The following is a 20,937-nucleotide window of genomic DNA, read 5'->3' as shown; positions in this document are numbered from 1 at the left end:
TTATAATATAATACCTAAAATAAAACTAACTTGGGTCACTATTTCCCTGGGCACGAACCGAACCCAAAACCTACTTAAAAGAGTACTTTTTAGCTTGACGTTTACGTAACATCTATTTTTTTAAACCATTTCCCGGTCTTTCTAAATTGTAATTTCTTACCATTATCGAGTTTGTATAAATTTGTGCTTTTACAGCTACAGATATTATTAATAATTATACACGATATTTATGACATAGTTCAAATTTATAATATCTGTACAATACATGTAATTGTAAATTAACAATCTAATAAAGTTTTTCTCATAGTCATTATATCTTAATCCTAACTAATATTATAAATGCGAAAATGTGGTTGTTTTTTATTTTATTGGTTATTTACTACGCTTTATCGCGGTAAATATGTAACCGATTGTCATAAAATTTTATACTCACTTTGTCAGGGTTCAGAAAAGGACATAGACTACCTTTTGTCCCGAATTAAGTGCTGTTCTCGTAGCATAGATAAAAATAACGAAGTCGTACATACAAGCTACATTTTTCTAAAGGATTCTATCTCATACCTACTTAGATACTACAAAAACATAGTTTTATAAAAAAATATATATACAGACAGGAAACTTACGATAAATGTTTCTCTGCCACACGAATACATCGCAAGGAATCGAACCTCGTTATTTCGGTAGTGCTTTTAACTAATAAAACCTACTTGTTTGGATATTTTGTCTTTTCCTAGGATTATTTCTTACAATTTATGTTACTACTGAATTAATATTTTACAATATGATTTCTTATTTACCTACGATTGATTATGTCTAAACCTACAAGTCGCTTTCTACCACATGACTTCTATCATAAGAAAAGACATCTTGGAGCTGTGTTGTGTTCAGTATGTAAACTGATACTTACACTTATATTACCTACAACCGCTTATATTATATTATACCTATAAATAACGCTTTCTATACTCAAAGCTATACTTGGACTACGGCGTCGTGAGTGCCATTGACACACAAAGACGATGCACTATCATCCAGACCCAGAACAGAAATCTAAATTATTTATACAGGTATCTGTCTGGCCGGGGAACAAGCCCTTGAGCCCTTGAACCCTTGCGTGTTAGACCAGTATGGTGACCGCCCTGCCACGCGGGTCGTCATATAAGACCAATCATACTTGCACAAGAATTTGCAACTATACTTGGTACAAGAAATATAATCAACCCGAGACCGTGGTCGATTCTTATGTACAGTTTTATGTAAAAATCTACTTTTCTTTAGATCCTTTCCCCACCTTTTTAAACAGTAATTTATACATAACATAATATATACTTACGCTTTTATATTGCCTATTATTATTATATCATTACAAACAAAATAGAAATAAGAATTAAATAATTTTTTGTATGTACAGACAGGAAACGAAGTAATAAATGTTTCTCTGCCACATTAATATATCTACAAGGAATCGAACCTTGGACATTCGTCAGCGCATAGGCACTGTGGTTAACTACAAGAAATCTACTTTTTTGCTCATTTCATACGTGACACTTGACCTATTCTAAAATATGATGATTTTATATACAAGATTTATATAAGCATTATATTACCATAAAAAGTTTTAGAAAAAGAGAGAATTACAAAGGATTTTGTATGAATACGACCAATAAATTTGACCTTACATTTAGATGAAAAGGAAAGTGTAATTACCTATAATATGTGTACATTGTATGAAAATTATAAACCAGCGCTGTCCACAACAGATAATTATGATTGCGGTTCAATACAAATATAATTTTGTGGCTGTTTATGTAAAAATAGACAGCCCTGCTCTACATTAACGTTCATATTGTTATAATAATAGCTACAACTACAATAATTTATTAAGTCTGACGGATAACTTATGTTAGGATTAATACATTTCGATCAGGACCCTCAGTAATGAGGAATACGACGCGAGGAAGAGGAAATTGTCAATAACATGTTTCGATGATGTTTATCTAGTTTTCTAGTATCACTTCACTCAACACAATATACCTTTTTGTTTCACACTATCACTCACTCACGTAACTTTTTGGGATTATTATCTCAAACTTGTTGGCAAGTTTTTCATATGGAATTCTTGAATTTTACCATCAACTTTGGTATGTAATGGTAAACGAATCTTATAGACGTTATGATGACTGATTCAGCTTAAGATGTTTTTGGCCAAAATGTCAATGATTAGTTTTTGGTTGGGTGCAATATTTTTCAAAATTCGTTTTTGAAATTTTGTTGTATCATAAATATTTTTTCGCATTATCTCATCAGGATCTACTCGTACTTCGTAATTGAATTGAAAACAGTTCGCTGCATCATATATTTAGTATCCTTATTTTTTCGCAATGTTTCTTTGGGATCTAGGGATTGCATTAATAATTGTTGTAATGTTTATCTTAAGACGCAGCGTTTGGATTTTATTGATTGTCATGAATGTTGTTGTTAGAAAGTTTTATATTTGGCAGTCTTTATGAGAAAATGTTTTATTATCTTCTCAAATTATCTTGCGAAAATTGCCTTTGCACTGATCAGTTAAGGTATTATAAGACATTCGTTTTGACGAGTATTTTGCAATAAAGGACCGTCTCTTTTAGTAACTCTGTTTATCATACAAAAGGCGACGAAGTATTTATCTTCAATGTGTTTTTATACTTTAAGTGTTAGAAGTACTGTTATTTTGTAACTTAGTAATGTTAATATGGAATTTTGCGAATTAATCGAGGATGCTTCGATTCGTGGGTATGGTATAGACTAGCGGTGGTCGTTGAATCAACGAACTAGTTAAATCAACCGTTGATTCACTTTCAACGAATCAACGTTAACCCAATAGAAATTAACTAGTTAAATACGTCAACGACGTTGAACGGAACGTTTCGTTATTTTCAACGTAAATTGTATTTTGTAACGGTGGTCGTTGAATCAACGAACAAGTTAAATCAACCGTTGATTCACTTTCAACGAATCAACGTTACGTCAACGACGTTAAACAGAACGTTTCGTTATTTTCAACGTAAAATTGTATTTTGTTTAGAATTAAACTTACGTTAATTTTTTTTTATAAATATCAAGAATTGATATTTATATCAATTCTTGATGTTGAAGAATGAAGAAGAATTAATGAAGTTGAAATTGGTAACACGTTAACTCGTTGACGAAATTAACTAGTTGATCAACTAGTTGACCAACGGAAATTAACGTTGACGTTTCGTTGACGGAAAAAACTTCAACGACCCACCGCTAGTATAGACCCTTAACTCTGTACCTCCTGTTAAGTTAGCGAGTATTAAAGTTCTTGTTATGGTATCCAAAATTCTTGTTGGTTCTAATAATTTATATATTTTATTTAGTTACTTGTGGTTACATGTTGATTTTTTTACATTAATCGAAATCTCTTCTAACGGCCTTGTGTTCTAGTATAGTAACACTAGGAACAAATATTACTATTTTGTTTATTGTTATTTTTTATGTGGGGTTCATATATTCGTGGGGTTATTTAGACCCCAAGTCAGTTTCTGACGGTGATGGTGGTTATCCCGCCACGGGTCGGTCGCCATTGCCTCGTCGGTTGTCTAGCAGGGAGCACCGCGGGTCCCGCAGGACGCCGCCGCGTACGCGCGGGCAGGTGAGGTTGGCGTTTGGGCCGGATACACTCTCTTCCGTTCTCCCCTTGCTCCCCAGGGAAGGGATCCACTGACACCAAAACGGTCGAGTGGAGAAATGATTTTCTATGTGTAAAATTAACTGATTGTGGAGAAACCAGCAGAAGTTAACTTCTGTAATTAGGATAATAGGATTAATCTAAAATAGAAAAATAATTGTTTATCATTGAATTGAATAATAATAAGGATTTAGATTGTTTGAAGTTAAAAATATGTATTGTGTATGTATTGCACTAATTGTGTTTTATTAAAAACTTTAGTAAAGAAACTTTGACTGTCAGGACAGAAGCATATAAATAAATAAAACAACATAATATTTGCTTCGCTATTTATTTCAAAATTACTACAGTAAGACTAGACAAAGTTTCTACTTTAATTAAGTACTTAGAAAGCGATGAAAATACTTGCCACGAAGTTTCAAAAAGGGAGTTAAATATCAATTGAAAGTTAACTACAGATTGAAACTTTTAGCAACAGCACTACTTATTATAATAAGTTTAATAGGCAAGTTATTTTATTTCGTAAGTCATTTTAACTTAATTTCACTTAATTATAGTCATCTTAATACTATTTTTCTAACATCCATTACATGAGCTTATGAAATAACATACTTATAAATCTTATAAGAACCCAAAGTCAGCTGGGCACTCAAAAACTGAGGTCTATCAAGTTATTATGTAGACCTTAATTATTAGTTACACCAATGCAGACTTAACATTTGGGGCCTGTTTTAAAATTTTACAACACACAACAAATGTACTCCAATATTATGTATGGAATAAAAAATATTAATTGAGATTGTGAGTCTCTTTTACAATATAATAATGTATTTTACAGATGGCATATTAATTTTATGACAAATCATTAAGTTTCACATTCAAACCTAATGTATGAAATAATTTTACTCAGATATTCTAACAGAGGCCTTTAGTCTTATTTAGAATATCTGAGTAAACTAATAAGCACATTTTAAAAGTTGATAACATTCCAATTCATAATTTAACATAATTCATAATTGTAATTGTATATAAATAATATAATTGGGAATATTTAATAATTATGATACACTAGCTTATAACTACCAAACTATTTAAGTAACGATATGACTTAAAATTATGTTCTTAATTAAGTATGTATTTACGAATAACATGAAGACTGACAATAGGCCATACGTAATGGTCGCACTCACAAAATCCTTTTTCTTTGGTCTTGATGGTCGAATCCATTTTTTAATACATTTTCTTATAATATAGTATGAACATGCAGTCCATCTGACGATAAGTGGTCCATAGGTATTTGTAATCAACCCCAAATAAGATTTTAGTTCTGCCTGAGGTTGGCTACAGAAGCGATCCTAACCGTAGGTTAAAACGCCTCAGTGTAGTACACCCCTCAAACCAGAAAACAGCAATACAAGCATAACACTGCTGTTATTAGGCAGAAATAGGTGTGACCGTGCCACCGTCGGAGTCAGACCACAAAGGGTTCTACCACCATCACTACACTCACATTAATCAGAGTTCTATGCAGTAGTCTTATTTCCTACTTCCTGTATATTTGCATGAAATATTTACACCAGAAGATAAATAATATCCCAATCCCTTAATAGCCGTCTACGATCCCCAAGCCGGAGAGGACTTGCGCTTATTCTAAGTCCAGTACCCACACTGAAAGATATCTCATCTATATTACATTATATAAAATGGCCTTTGCATATATACAAACAGGAAATAAACTTAACCACTTTCCTGTCACACGAATAAAACTATCGGGAATCGAACCCGAGCCGTAGTAGATGTGGTTCTTTGGCACATCTTTTATCTACCTAATTAAATGCTTTGGGTGCCTTTTAAATGTTATAGCTATTTTATATCTACCGACTTATTTAAGAATTATTATTTAAAACTATTTTACAACTTATCACGGCTATACTGCGATGTGGTGCTACATGGATACTTCGGGATTACATATAAACATTATATAGAAATATAACTTTAAAATATATACACCTACTTATCTTTGGACAATTGTCAGTATGAGGTTTCACTTTTTATATACAAATATATACAGACAGGATCATGACTTACGCCACTGCTCTACTGCCACACGAATAAATCCATCGGGACTCGAACCCGAGACTTGATAATGGTGCGTTTTGGCACAATACTAACCTCATAGTCTAATCTTATAAATTGACAATTTATACTTCAAATCTATTGCTACCATGTGTTAAATTATTTGTATATCCCTTAGTCGCCTCCTACGACACCCACGGGAGGAGAGGGGCTGGGGCTATTCTGGGTCCGGCACCCACGCGGATACATACAATATCTAAAATCCTAAAATCTTACGGTCAATATCTATAATCTATATTATAGTACATAAATATAACAGAAAACATTCGGACCACTGTTTCTCTGCGACAAGAATCAAACCCAAGACCTATTAATACAGTGCTTCTTAGCACAACGTCTACTCTACAATCAATTTTATTTTTAAACAGTTTCTCGGCCTTCTTAAATTCTATGATCCTATTCAATTTAGGTTTTGTTGTAAGATTGGTTAACAACTGCATTTCTTATCTACATATTTACAGACAGGATAGTGATAAATGACATACGTCACACCTCTACTGCCACACAAAAAAATGCATCGCGAATCGAACCCGAGATCTAGTGCTTTTTAGACACAAATTTAACCTAATAAGCTAATTAAAAATTATCTTTCATTTAATTTATTTTATACTTATTTAATTTGAATTATTATTTAATTTACTTATTAATGACGTATTTTTTTTTTCTTTTCCTTTATGACTATTTTACAACAAGCTTATCCTAGCTTTACTGCGATTTGACTTAATCTGGTATTAATTATGAGGGTTAAGCTTAATGATAAAAATATGAGTTAAAACGTATTATATAGAAATACATCGTTATTTAAAAGCTTCAATATCTACGTACCTACCTATAATTGGCCTTTTTCCCTGACATATACAAAGATATACAGACAGGATAGTGACATATGCCACTGCTCTACTGCCACACGAATAAATCTACCGGGGATCGAACCCGAGACGTAATAATGGTGCTTTTTGGCACAATACTCACGTAACAATCTAATCTTGTTTAATCTCAATTTAAACTACAAATTACTATTTCTACCGTGTGTTATATAATTTGTATGTCCCTTAGTCGCCTCCTACGACACCCAAGGGAGGAGAGGGGCTGGGGCTATTCTGGGTCCGGCACCCACGCGGACATTATAATATATGTAATCTATATTATTATATAATACCTAAAAGAAAACTAACTTGGGCCACTATTTCCCTGGGACAAGAACCGAACCCAAAACCTATTTAAAAGAGTACTTTTTAGCTTGACGTTTACGTAACATCTATTTTTTTAAACCATTTCCCGGTCTTTCTAAATTGTAATTTCTTACCATTATCGAGTATGTATAAATTTGTGCTTTTACAGCTACAGATATTATTAATATTTATACACGATATTTATGACATAGTTCAAATTTATAATATCTGTACAATACATGTAATTGTAAATTAACAATCTAATAAGGTTTTTCTCATAGTCATATATCTTAATCCTAACTAATACTATAAATGCGAAAATGTGGTTGTTTGTTATTTTCTTGGTTATTTACTACGCTTTATCGCGGTAAATATGTAAGCGATTGTCATGAAATTTTATACTCACTTTGTCAGGGTTCAGAAAAGGACATAGGCTTCCTTTTGTCCCGAATTAAGTGCTGTTCTCGTAGCATAGATAAAAATAACGAAGTCGTACATACAAGCTACATTTTTCTAAAGAGTTCTATCTCATACCTACTTAGATACTACAAAAATATAGTTTTATAAAAAATGTTATATACAGACAGGAAACTTACGATAAATGTTTCTCTGCCACACGAATACATCGCAAGGAATCGAACCTCGTTATTTCGGTAGTACTTTTAACTAATAAAACCTACTTCTTTGGATATTTTGTCTTTTCCTAGGATTATTTCTTACAATTTGTGTTACTACTGAATTAATATTTTACAATATGATTTCTTATTTACCTACGATTGATTATGTCTAAACCTACAAGTCGCTTTCTACCACATGACTTCTATCAGAAGAAAAGACATCTTGGAGCTGTGTTGTGTTCAGTATGCAAACTGATACTTACACTTATATTACCTACAACCGCTTATATTATATTATACCTATAAATATAGCTTTCTATACTCAAAGCTATACTTGGACTACGGCGTCGTGAGTGCCATTGACACTTATTTATACAGGTATCTGTCTGGCCGGGGAACAAACCCGGAACCATTGCGTGTTAGACCAGTATGGTGACCGCCGTGCCACGCGGGTCGTCATATAAGAACACGCATACTTGCACAAGAATTTGCAACTATACTTGGTACAAGAAATATAATCGAACCCGAGACCGTGGTCGATTCTTATGTACAGTTTTATGTAAAAATCTACTTTTTTTAGATCCTTTCCCCACCTTTTTAAACAGTAATTAATACATAACATAATATATACTTACGCTTTTATATTGCCTATCATTATTATATCATTACAAACAAAATAAAAATAAGAATTAAATCATTTTTTGTATGGACAGACAGGAAACGAAATAATAAATGTTTCTCTCAGACGAATATAGTTACAAGGAATAGAACGTTGGTCATTCGTCGGTGCATAGGCACTGTGGTTAACTACAAGAAATCTACTTTTTTGCTCATTTCATACGTGACACTTGACCTATTCTAAAATATGATGATTTTATATACAAGATTTATATGAGCATTATATTATCATAAAAGGTTTTAGAAAAAGAGAGAATTACAAAGGATTTTGTATGAATACGACCAATAAATTTGACCTTACATTTAGATTATAAGGAAAGTGTAATTACCTATAATGGGTACATTAGATGAAAATTCTTAACCAGGGCTTTCCAGGACAGATAAGCGAGGTTCAATACAAATATAATTTTCCGGCTGTTTGCATAAAAATAGACAGCCCTGCTCTACATTACCTTCATATTGTTATAATAATAGCTACAACTACAATAATTTATTAAGTTTGACAGATAACTTATGTTAGGATTAATACATTTCGATCAGGACCCTCAGTAATGAGGAATACGACGCGAGGAAGAGGAAATTGTCAATAATATGATTCGATGATGTTTATCTAGTTTTCTAGTATCACTTCACTCAACACAATATACATTTTTGTTTCACACTATCACTCACTCACGTAACTTTTTGGGATTATTATCTCGAACTTGTTGGCAAGTTTTTCATATGGAATTCTTGAATGTTACCATCAACTTTGGTATGTAATGGTAAACGAATCTTATAGACGTTATGATATGACGTTATGATGACTGATTCAGCTTAAGATGTTTTTGGCCAAAATGTTATATTAATTGATTAGTTTTTGGTTGGGTGCAATATTTTTCAAAATTCGTTTTTGAAATTTTGTTGTATCATAAATATTTTTTCGCATTATCTCATCAGGATCTACTCGTACTTCGTAATTGAATTGAAAACAGTTCGCTGCATCATATATTTAGTATCCTTATTTCTTCGCAATGTTTCTTTGGGATTTCGGGATTGCATTAATAATTGTTGTAATTTTTCTCTTAAGACGCAGCGTTTGGATTTTATTGATTGTCATGAATGTTGTTGATATAAAGTTTTCTATTTGGCAGTCTTTATGAGAAAATGTATTATCTTCTCAAATTATCTTGCGAAAATTGCCTTTGCACTGTTCAGTTAAGCTATTATAAGACATTTGAGGCTTTGACGAGTATTTTGCAATAAAGGACCGTCTCTCTCTGTAACTCTGCTTTTCGTACAAAAGGCGACGAAGTATTTATCTTCAATGTGTTTTTTTATATTTTAGTTGTTAGAAGTACTGTTCTTTTGTAACTTAGTAATGTTATTATGGAAATTTGCGAATTAAGCGAGGATGCTTCGATTCGTGGGTATGTTAAAGACCCTTAACTCTGTACCTCCTGTTAAGTTAGCGAGTATTAAAGTTCTTGTTATGGTATCCAAAATTCTTGTTGGTTCTAATAATTTATATATTTTATTTAGTTACTTGTGGTTACATGTTGATTTTTTTACATTAATCGAAATCAAATCAATAGGAACAAATTTTACTATTTTGTTTATTGTTAATTTTTATGTGGGGTTCATCTTTTCGTGGGGTTATTTAGACCCCAGGTCAGTTTCTGATGGTGATGGTGGTTATCCCGCCACGGGTCGGTCGCCATTGCCTCGTCGGTTGTCTAGCAGGGAGCACCGCGGGTCCCGCAGGACGCCGCCGCGTACGCGCGGGCAGGTGAGGTTGGCGTTTGGGCCGGATACACTCTCTTCCGTTCTCCCCTTGCTCCCCAGGGAAGGGATCCACTGACACCAAAACGGTCGAGTGGAGAAATGATTTTCTATGTGTAAAATTAACTGTTTGTGGAGAAACCATTAGAAGTTAACTTCTGTAATAAGGAAAATAGGTTTAATCTGAAATAGAAAAATAATTGTTCATCATTAAATTGAATAGTAATAAAGATTTGGATTGTTTGAAGTTAAAAATATGTGTTGTGTATGTATGCTGCTGTAATTGTGTTTTATTAAAAACTTTAGTAAAGAAACTTTGAATGTCAGGACAAAAGTATATAAATAAATAAAAAACAACATTTGCTAAGCTATTTATTTATTAAAATTACTACAGTAAGACTAGACAAAGTTTCTACTTTAATTAAGTACTTAGAAAGCGTTGAAAATACTTGCCACGAAGTTTCAAAAAGGGAGTTAAATATTAATTGAAAGTTAACTACAGCTTACGGACTTTTAGCAAAAACGCTACTTATTATAATAAGTTTAATAGGCAAGTTATTTTATTTCTTAAGTCATTTTAACTTGATTACACTTAACTATAGTTATCTTAATACAATTTTCCTAACATCCATTACATGAGCTTATGAAATAACATACGTAGAAATATTATAAGGACCCTAAGTCAGCTGGGCACTCAAACACTGAGGTCTTTCAAGTTATTATGTAGACCTTAATTATTAGTTACAACAACGCAGACTTAACATTTGGGGCCTGTTTTAAAATTTTACAACACACAAAAGTGTACTCCAATATTATGTATGGAATAAAAAATATTAATTGAGGTTGTGAGTCTCTTTTACAATATAATAATGTGTTTTACAGATGGCATATTAATTTTATGACAAATCATTAAGTTTCACATTCAAACCTAATGTATGAAATAATTTTACTCAGATATTCTAACAGAGGCCTTTAGTCTTATTTCAGAATATGTGAGTAACCTAATAAGCATATTTTAAAAGTTGATAACATTCCACTTCATAATTTAACATAATTCATAATTGTAATTGTAAATAAATAATATAATAGGAAATATTTAATAATTATGATACACTAGATTATAACTACCAAACTGTTTAAGTAACGATATGACTTAAAATTATGTTCTTAATTAAGTATGTATTTACGAATAACATGAAGACTGAAAGTAGGCCATATGTAATGGTCGCACTCACAAAATCCTTTTTCTTTGGTCTTGATGGTCGAATCCATTTTTTAATACATTTTCTTATAATATAGTATGAACATGCAGCCCATTTGAAGATAAGTGGTCCATAGACATCTGTAATCAACCCCAAATAAGATTTTAGTTCTGCCTGAGGTTGGCTACAGAAGCGTACCTACCCGTGGGTTAGAACGTCTCAGTGTAGTACACGCCTCAAACCACAAAACAGCAACGCATAACACTGCTGTTATTAGGCAGAAATAGGTGTGACCGTGCCACCGTCGGAGTCAGACCACAAAGGGTTCTACCACCATCACTACACTCACATTAATCAGAGTTCTATGCAGTAGTCTTATTTCCTACTTCCTGTATATTTGCATGAAATATTTACACCAGAAGATAAATAATATCCCAATCCCTTAGTAGCCGTCTACGATCCCCAAGCAGGAGAGGACTTGCGCTTATTCTAAGTCCAGTACCCACACTGAAAGATATCTCATTTATATTACATTATATAAAATGGCCTTTGCATATATACAAACAGGAAATAAACTTAACCACTTTCCTGTCACACGAATAAAACGATCGGGAATCGAACCCGAGCCGTAGTATATGTGGTTCTTTGGCACATCTTTTATCTACTTAATTAAATGCTTTGGGTGCCTTTTAAATGTTATAGCTATTTTATATCTACCGACTTATTTAACAATTATTATTTAAAACTATTTTACAACTTATCACGGCTATACTGCGATGTGGTGCTTCATGGATACTTCGGGATTACATATAAACCTTATATAGAAATATAACTTTAAAATATATACACCTACTTATCTTTGGGCAATAGTCAATATGAGGTTTCACTTTTTATATACAAATATATACAGACAGGATAGTGACTTACGCCACTGCTCTACTGCCACACGAATAAATCCATCGGGACTCGAACCCGAGACTTGATAATGGTGCGTTTTGGCACAATACTAACGTAATAGTCTAATCTTATTAATTGTCAATTTATACTTCAAATCTATTGCTACCATGTGTTAAATTATTTGTATATCCCTTAGTCGCCTCCTACGACACCCACGGGAGGAGAGGGGCTGGGGCTATTCTGGGTCCGGCACCCACGCGGATACATACAATATCTAAAATCCTAAAATCTTACGACAAATATCTATAATCTATGTTATAGTACATAAATATAACAGAAAACACTCGGACCACTATTTCTGCGACAAGAATCAAACCCAAGACCTTTTAATAGAGTACTTTTTAGCACGAATAAATACGAACGACGAATAAATCTACGAACCCGTGATATAGTGCTTATTAGACACAATGTTAACCTAATAAGCTGATTAAAGTAAATTCCTAATTTAATTTATTTATTCCTTTTTTAATTTCACTTTATTATTTAATTAATTTTAGGTATTCATTAAGTGTTTTTTTTGTTGAGACTATATTACAACTAGCTTATCCCTGCTTTGCTGCGGTGTGACTTAATCTAATACTAACTATGAGGGTTAAGCTTAAGGATAAAAATACGTATTAAACCTTGTATATAGAAATACAATGCAATTTAAAAGATTAAAATCTATGTACCTACTTATTTTTGGCTCTTTCTCGTGACATATACAAAGATATACAGACAGGAAAGTGACTAACGCCACACTTCTACTGCCACACGAATAAATCTATCGGGAATCGAACCCGAGACATAATAATGGTGCGTTTTGGCACAATACTAATCTTATTTAATCTCAATTTATTCTACAAATCTATTACTACGAGTATATACAAATTATTTACTTTATTATTATATTACCATGTGTTAAATATTTTCTACATCCTTTAGTCGCCTCCTACGACACCCACGGGAGGAGAGGGGATGAGGCTATTCTGGGTCCGGCACCCACGCGGACATTACAAGTAATTTATAGTATAATTTATTTATCCAGCAGAAAACTAACTTGGGCCACTATTGTCCAATGTCGATAATCAAACTTAAGACCTACTTATGGAGTGCCTCTTAGCACTACATTTATTTACCTACCTACAATATATTTATTTAACCATTTCGCCATCTTTCTAAATTATGTTATGTACGGCTACTAATTTTTCAGTTTTGCAGTAACACCATTTGGTAGTATCTGCGTGGTAGTATACACAAAAGATATACAGACAGGATACTAACTTGGGACATTACTATACTGCGACACAAATAAAGTAGTGCTTTTTAGACACAACTTTAACTTATAAGCTAATTAAAAATATTCCCCATTTCATTGGTTTATTACTTATTTAATTTAACTTATTTATTTAATTTTAGTCATTAAATACGTGTTTATTTATTTTTCTTTTTTGTTGTGACTATTTTACATACAATATCTAAAATCCTAAAATCTTACGGTCAATATCTATAATCTATATTATAGTACATAAATATAACAGAAACCACTCGGACCACTGTTTCTCTGCGACAAGAATCAAACCCAAGACCTATTAATACAGTGCTTCTTAGCACAACGTCTACTCTACAATAAATTTTATTTTTAAACGTACCTACCTATAATTGGCCTTTTTCCCTGAAATATTCAAAGATATACAGACAGGATAGTGACATATGCCACTGCTCTACTGCCACACGAATAAATCTACCGGGAATCGAACCCGAGACGTAATAATGGTGCTTTTTGGCACAATACTCACTAATCTTGTTTAATCTAATCTTGTTTAATCTCAATTTAAACTACAAATTACTATTTCTACCGTGTGTTATATAATTTGTATGTCCCTTAGTCGCCTCGTACGACACCCACGGGAGGAGAGGGGCTGGGGCTATTCTGGGTCCGGCACCCACGCGGACACTATAATATATGTAATCTATATTATTATATGATACCTAAAAGAAAACTAACTTGGGCCACTATTTCCCTGGGACAAGAACCGAACCCAAAACCTATTTAAAAGAGTACTTATTAGCTTGACGTTTACGTAACATCTATTTTTTTAAACCACCCGGTCTTTCTAAATTGTAATTTCTTACCATTATCGAGTATGTATAAATTTGTGCTTTTACAGCTACAGATATTATTAATATTTACACACGATATTTATGATATTGTTTAAATTTATAATATCTGTACAATACATGTAATTGTAAATTAACAATCTAATAAAGTTTTTCTCATAGTCATTATATCTTAATCCTAACTAATATTATAAATGCGATAATGTGGTTGTTTGTTATTTTCTTGGTTATTTACTACGCTTTATCGCGTTAAGTATGTAACCGATTGTCATGAAATTTTATACTCACTTTGTCAGGGTTCAGAAAAGGACATAGGCTACCTTTTGTCCCGAATTAAGTGCAGTTCTCGTAGCATATATAAAAATAACGAAGTCGTACATACAAGCTACATTTTTCTAAAGAGTTCTATCTCATACCTAATTAGATACTACAAAAATATAGTTTTATAAAAAAATGTTATATACAGACAGGAAACTTACGATAAATGTTTCTCTGCCACACGAATACATCGCAAGGAATCGAACCTCGTCATTTCGGTAGTGCTTTTAACTAATAAAACCTACTTCTTTGGATATTTTGTCTTTTCCTAGGATTATTTCTTACAATTTGTGTTACTACTGAATAAGTTTTTTACAATATGATTTCTTATTTACCTACGATTGATTATGTCTAAACCTACAAGTCGCTTTCTACCACATGACTTCTATCATATGAAAAGACATCTTGGAGCTGTGTTGTGTTCAGTATGCAAACTGATACTTACACTTATATTACCTACAACCGCTTATATTATATTATACCTATAAATAACGCTTTCTATACTCAAAACTATACTTGGACTACGGCGTCGTGAGTGCCCTTGACACACAAAGACGATGAACTATCATCCAGACCCAGAACAGAAATCTAAATGATTTATACAGGTATCTGTCTGGCCGGGGAACAAACCCGGAACCCTTGCGTGTTAGACCAGTATGGTGACCGCCCTGCCACGCGGGTCGTCATATAACACCAAGCATACTTGCACAAGAATTTGCAACTATACTTGGTACAAGAAATATAATCGAACCCGAGACCGTGGTCGATTCTTATGTACAGTTTTATGTAAAAATCTACTTTTTTAGATCCTGTCCCCACCTTTTTAAACAGTAATTTATACATAACATAATATATACTTACGCTTTTATATTGCCTATTATTATTATATCATTACAAACAAAATAGAAATAAGAATTAAATATTTTTTTGTATGTACAGACAGGAAACGTAATAATAAATGTTTCTCTGTCAGACGAATATAGTTACAAGGAATAGAACGTTGGACATTCGTCAGTGCATAGGCACTGTGGTTAACTACAAGAAATCTACTTTTTTGCTCATTTCATACGTGACACTTGACCTATTCTAAAATATGATGATTTTATATACAAGATTCATATAAGCATTATATTACCATAAAAAGTTTTAGAAAAAGAGAGAATTACAAAGGATTTTGTATGAATACGACCAATAAATTTGACCTTACATTTAGAATAAAAGGAAAGTGTAATTACCTATAATGGGTACATTATATGAAAATTCTAAACCAGGGCTTTCCAGGACAGATAAGCGCGGTTCAATACAAATATAATTTTCCGGCTGTTTGCATAAAAATAGGCAGCCCTGCTCTAGATTAACCTTCATATTGTTATAATAATATCTACAACTACAATAATTTATTAAGTTTGACGGATAACTTATGTTAGGATTAATACATTTCGATCAGGACCCTCAGTAATGAGGAATACGACGCGAGGAAGAGGAAATTGTCAATTACATTTTTCGATGATGTTTATCTAGTTTTGTGGATATCACTTCACTCAACACAATATACCTTTTGGGTTCTCACTATCACTCACTCACGTAACTTTTTGGGATTATTAACTCAAACTTTTTGACAAGTTTTTCATATGGAACTCTGCAATGGTAACAAACTTTTGGTATGTAATGGTAACCAACTTTCATAGACGGTATGATGTAATCTAAATCAAGAAAACTTGTATCTATTCCTCTTGTGCAACACTTTAGCTTAAGACGTTTTTTGTTAAAATGTTAATGGTTAGTTGATTTTGATTGGGTAAAATATTTTTGTAAATTTTGTCGTATCATAAATATTCTTTTGCATTATCCCACAGCATTTACTCGAACGTAGTGATTGAATTCAAAATAGTTCATCATTAAAATGTCCTTATTTCTTCGCCATGTTTCTTTGGAATCCAGGGATGGTATTAATAATTGTTGTAATTTGTCTCTTGAAAATACCATTTAGATTGCAATATTTGTCGTGAATGTGAATGTTCAACGTTTTATTATTTGGTTAGACAGAAAGTTTTATATTTTGTAGAAAATTGCTTTTGCACTGTTCAGTCAGGGTATTATAAAACTTTAGCTTTGACGAGTTTTGTACAATAAAGGACCGTTTTTTTTTATAATTATTAGTAATTCTGTTTTTCTTACAAAAGGCGTCGAAGTATTTATCTTCGATGTTTTTGCATTTTAGTTATTAGAAATACTTGTATTTTGTAACTTAGTAGTGTTATTATGGAATTTTGACAATTAATCGAGGGTCCTTCGAGTAGTGGGTTTGTTAAGATCCTTAATTCTGTACCTCCTGTTAATTTTGCGAGTATTGATATTTTTCTTTTATGGTGCCTGTCCTTGGCATTGATTAATTTAATTTAATTTTATGTTCTAGTTTTATAACAATCATAGTAATCTCTTCCAATGGCCTTTTGATCTCGTTTGGTAACAGTGGCAACAATTTTTACTATTTTGTTTATTGTATAAAAAATTGTGGGGTTCATCTATTCGTGGGGTTATTTAGACCCCAAGTCAGTTTCTGACGGTGATGGTGGTTATCCCGCCACGGGTCGGTCGCCATTGCCTCGTCGGTTGTCTAGCAGGGAGCACCGCGGGTCCCGCAGGACGCCGCCGCGTACGCGCGGGCAGGTGAGGTTGGCGTTTGGGCCGGATACACTCTCTTCCGTTCTCCCCTTGCTCCCCAGGGAAGGGATCCACTGACACCAAAACGGTCGAGTGGAGAAATGATTTTCTATGTGTAAAATTAACTGTTTGTGGAGAAACCATTAGAAGTTAACTTCTGTAATAAGGAAAATAGGTTTAATCTGAAATAGAAAAATAATTGTTTATCATTAAATTGAATAGTAATAAAGATTTGGATTGTTTGAAGTTAAAAATATGTGTTGTGTATGTATGCTGCTGTAATTGTGTTTTATTAAAAACTTTAGTAAAGAAACTTTGAATGTCAGGACAAAGATATATAAATAAATAAAAACAACATTTGCTAAGCTATTTATTTCAAATTTACTACAGTAAGACTAGACAAAGTTTCTACTTTAATTAAGTACTTAGGAAGCGATGAAAATACTTGCCACGAAGTTTCAAAACGGGAGTTAAATATCAATTGAAAGTTAAATACAGATTGAAACTTTTAGCAACGGCACTACTTATTATAATAAGTTTAATAGGTAAATTATTTTATTTCGTAAGTCATTTTAACTTCCTACAATTAACTACATATTTATACTATTTTTCTAACATCCATTACATAAACTTATGAAATAACATACTTAGAAATATTATGAGCACCCTAAGTCAGCTGGGCACTCAAAAACCGAGGTCTATCAAGTTATTATGAAGACCTTAATTTTTAGTTACAACAACGCCGACATAACATGTAGAGCTTGTTTTAAAAATTTACAACACACAATAAATGTACTCCTAGATTATGCATGGAATAAAAATATCAATTGAGATTGTTACAATATTAAAATGTGTTTTGTTGATGGCACATTAATTTTATGACAAATCATTATGTTTCACATTCAAAACTAATGTATGAAATATTTTTACTCAGATATTCAAAAAGAGGTTTAGTCTTATTTCAGAATATCTGAGTAACCTAATAAGTACATTTTAAAAGTTGATAACATTCCACTTCATAATTTAACATAATTCATAATTGTAATTGTAATTGTAAATAAATAATATAATACGGAATATTTAGTAATTATGATACACTAGCTTATAACTACCAAATTGTTTAAGTAACGATATGACTTAAAGTTATGTTTTTAATTAAGTATGTATTTACCAATAACATGAAGACTGACAATAGGACATATGTAATGGTCGCACTCACAAAATCCTTTTTCTTTGGTCTTGATCGTCGAATCCATTTTTTGAATATATTTTCTTAGAATATAGGAGTAGTAGACGAACATGTAGTCCACCTGACGATAAGTGGCTACTGCCGCACAAAGGCATCTTCTAAATATATATAACTCAAAGGTGACTGACTGACATAGTGATTTATCAACGCATAGCCCAAACCACTGGACGGATCGGGCTGAAATTAGGCATGCAGGTAGATGTTATGACGTAGGCATCTGCTAAGAAAGGCTTTTGATTAATTCTACCCCCAAGGGGATAAAATAGGGGATGAAAATATTACTTCGTAACGCGAGCGAAGCCGCGGGCAAAAGCTCGTCTGTAATAACCCGTAGGTGCCTAAGTTGGAACGCCTCAGTGTATTATTACATGCCTCAAATCGGAACACAGCAGCGCTTAACACTGCTGTTATTAGGCAGGTAGACGGTGAAATAGGTGTGACGGTGTTGCACCGGAGTCCAACCACAAAAGGTTTTTCCGGGATTCTACCACCACAAGAACCCAAGTACTCTTACTTGAGCTAGCGAACTTATACACAAATAGACGACTATACACTAAAATAATTAATCAGAGTTCTATGCAGTAGGGTTACCTATTAATTACAATTACATTACAAGATAAGTTATATCCCAATCCCTTAGTCGCCGTCTACGATCCCTAGACCGGAGAGTGCTTGCGCTCATATATTACATTATATAAAAATTGCCGTTGCATATATACAAACAGGAAGTAAACTTAACCACTTTCCTGTCACACGAATAAAACGATCAGGAATCGAACCCGAGCCGTAGTATATGTGGTTCTTTGGCACATCTTTTATCTACTTAATTAAATGCTTTGGGTGCCTTTTAAATGTTATAGCTATTTTATATCTACCGAATTATTTAACAATTATTATTTAAAACTATTTTACAACTTATCACGACTGTACTGCGATGTGGTGCTTCATGGATACATCGGCATTACATACGAGTATAAACCTCTTATATAGAAATATTTTACAACTTTAAAATATATACACCTACTTATCTTTGGACAATCGTCAATATGAGGTATCACTTTTTATATACAAATATATACAGACAGGATAGTGACTTACGCCACTGCTCTACTGCCACACGAATAAATCCATCGGGACTCGAACCCGAGACTTAATAATGGTGCTCTTTGGCACAATACTAACCTAATAGTCTAATCTTATTAATTGACAATTTATACTTCAAATCTATTGCTACCATGTGTTAAATTATTTGTATATCCCTTAGTCGCCTCCTACGACACCCACGGGAGGAGAGGGGCTGGGGCTATTCTGGGTCCGGCACCCACGCGGACACTATAATATTATAATACGAGTATGTTTATCTCCCTATTCCCTATTTCCTTGCGACAGTAATCGAAAACCACAACGTCTACTTAACAATATATTTTTCTAACCATTATCGAGAATGTATACATTTGTGGTTTAACAGCTACAGCTACAGCTAATATTAATATTTATACACGATATTAATGATATTGTTTAAATTCATAATATCTGTACAATACATGTAATTGTAAATTAACAATCTAATAAAGTTTTTTTCATAGTCATTATATCTTAATCCTAACTAATATTATAAATGCGAAAATGTGGTTGTTTATTAACTTCTTGGTTATTTATTACGCTTTATCGCGTTAAATATGTACCGATTGTCATGAAATTTTATACTCTCTTTGTCAGGGTTCAGAAAAGGACATAGGCTACCTTTTGTCCCGAATTAAGTGCTGTTCTCGTAGCATAGATAAAAATAACGAAGTCGTACATAAAAGCTACATTTTTCTAAAGGATTCTATCTTATACCTACTTAGATACTACAAAAACATAGTTTTATAAAAAAATATATATACGGACAGGAAACTTACGATAAATGTTTCTTTGCCACACGAATACTTCGCAAGGAATCGAACCTCGTTATTTAGGTAGTGCTTTTAACTAATAAAACCTACTTCTTTGGATATTTTGTCTTTTCCTAGGATTATTTCTTACAATTTGTGTTACTACTGAACTAATATTTTACAATATGATTTCTTATTTACCTACGATTGATTATGTCTAAACCTACAAGTCGCTTTCTACCACATGACTTCTATCATATGAAAAGACATCTTGGAGCTGTGTTGTGTTCAGTATGCAAACTGATACTTACACTTATATTACCTACAACCGCTTATATTATATTATACCTATAAATAAATAATAGTTTAAAAAAACTAAAAAAATACACTTTTTATAGAAAATTCAACTAAAAAATAGAAAATATATTTTTTTAAATTTGAATTAAGAATAGTGTAAATAAGATAAAAATATTTTTTATTGTAAAAAAAACGTGGGGTGCATGGTGTCAATAGTT

The sequence above is a fragment of the Epargyreus clarus genome, unplaced genomic scaffold (genome assembly GCF_041222505.1).
Source record: "Epargyreus clarus isolate Ecla_fem2 unplaced genomic scaffold, WU_Ecla_fem_2.2 ptg000004l, whole genome shotgun sequence".
NCBI lineage: Eukaryota > Metazoa > Arthropoda > Insecta > Lepidoptera > Hesperiidae > Epargyreus > Epargyreus clarus.
This window is presented reverse-complemented; position numbering follows the sequence as displayed.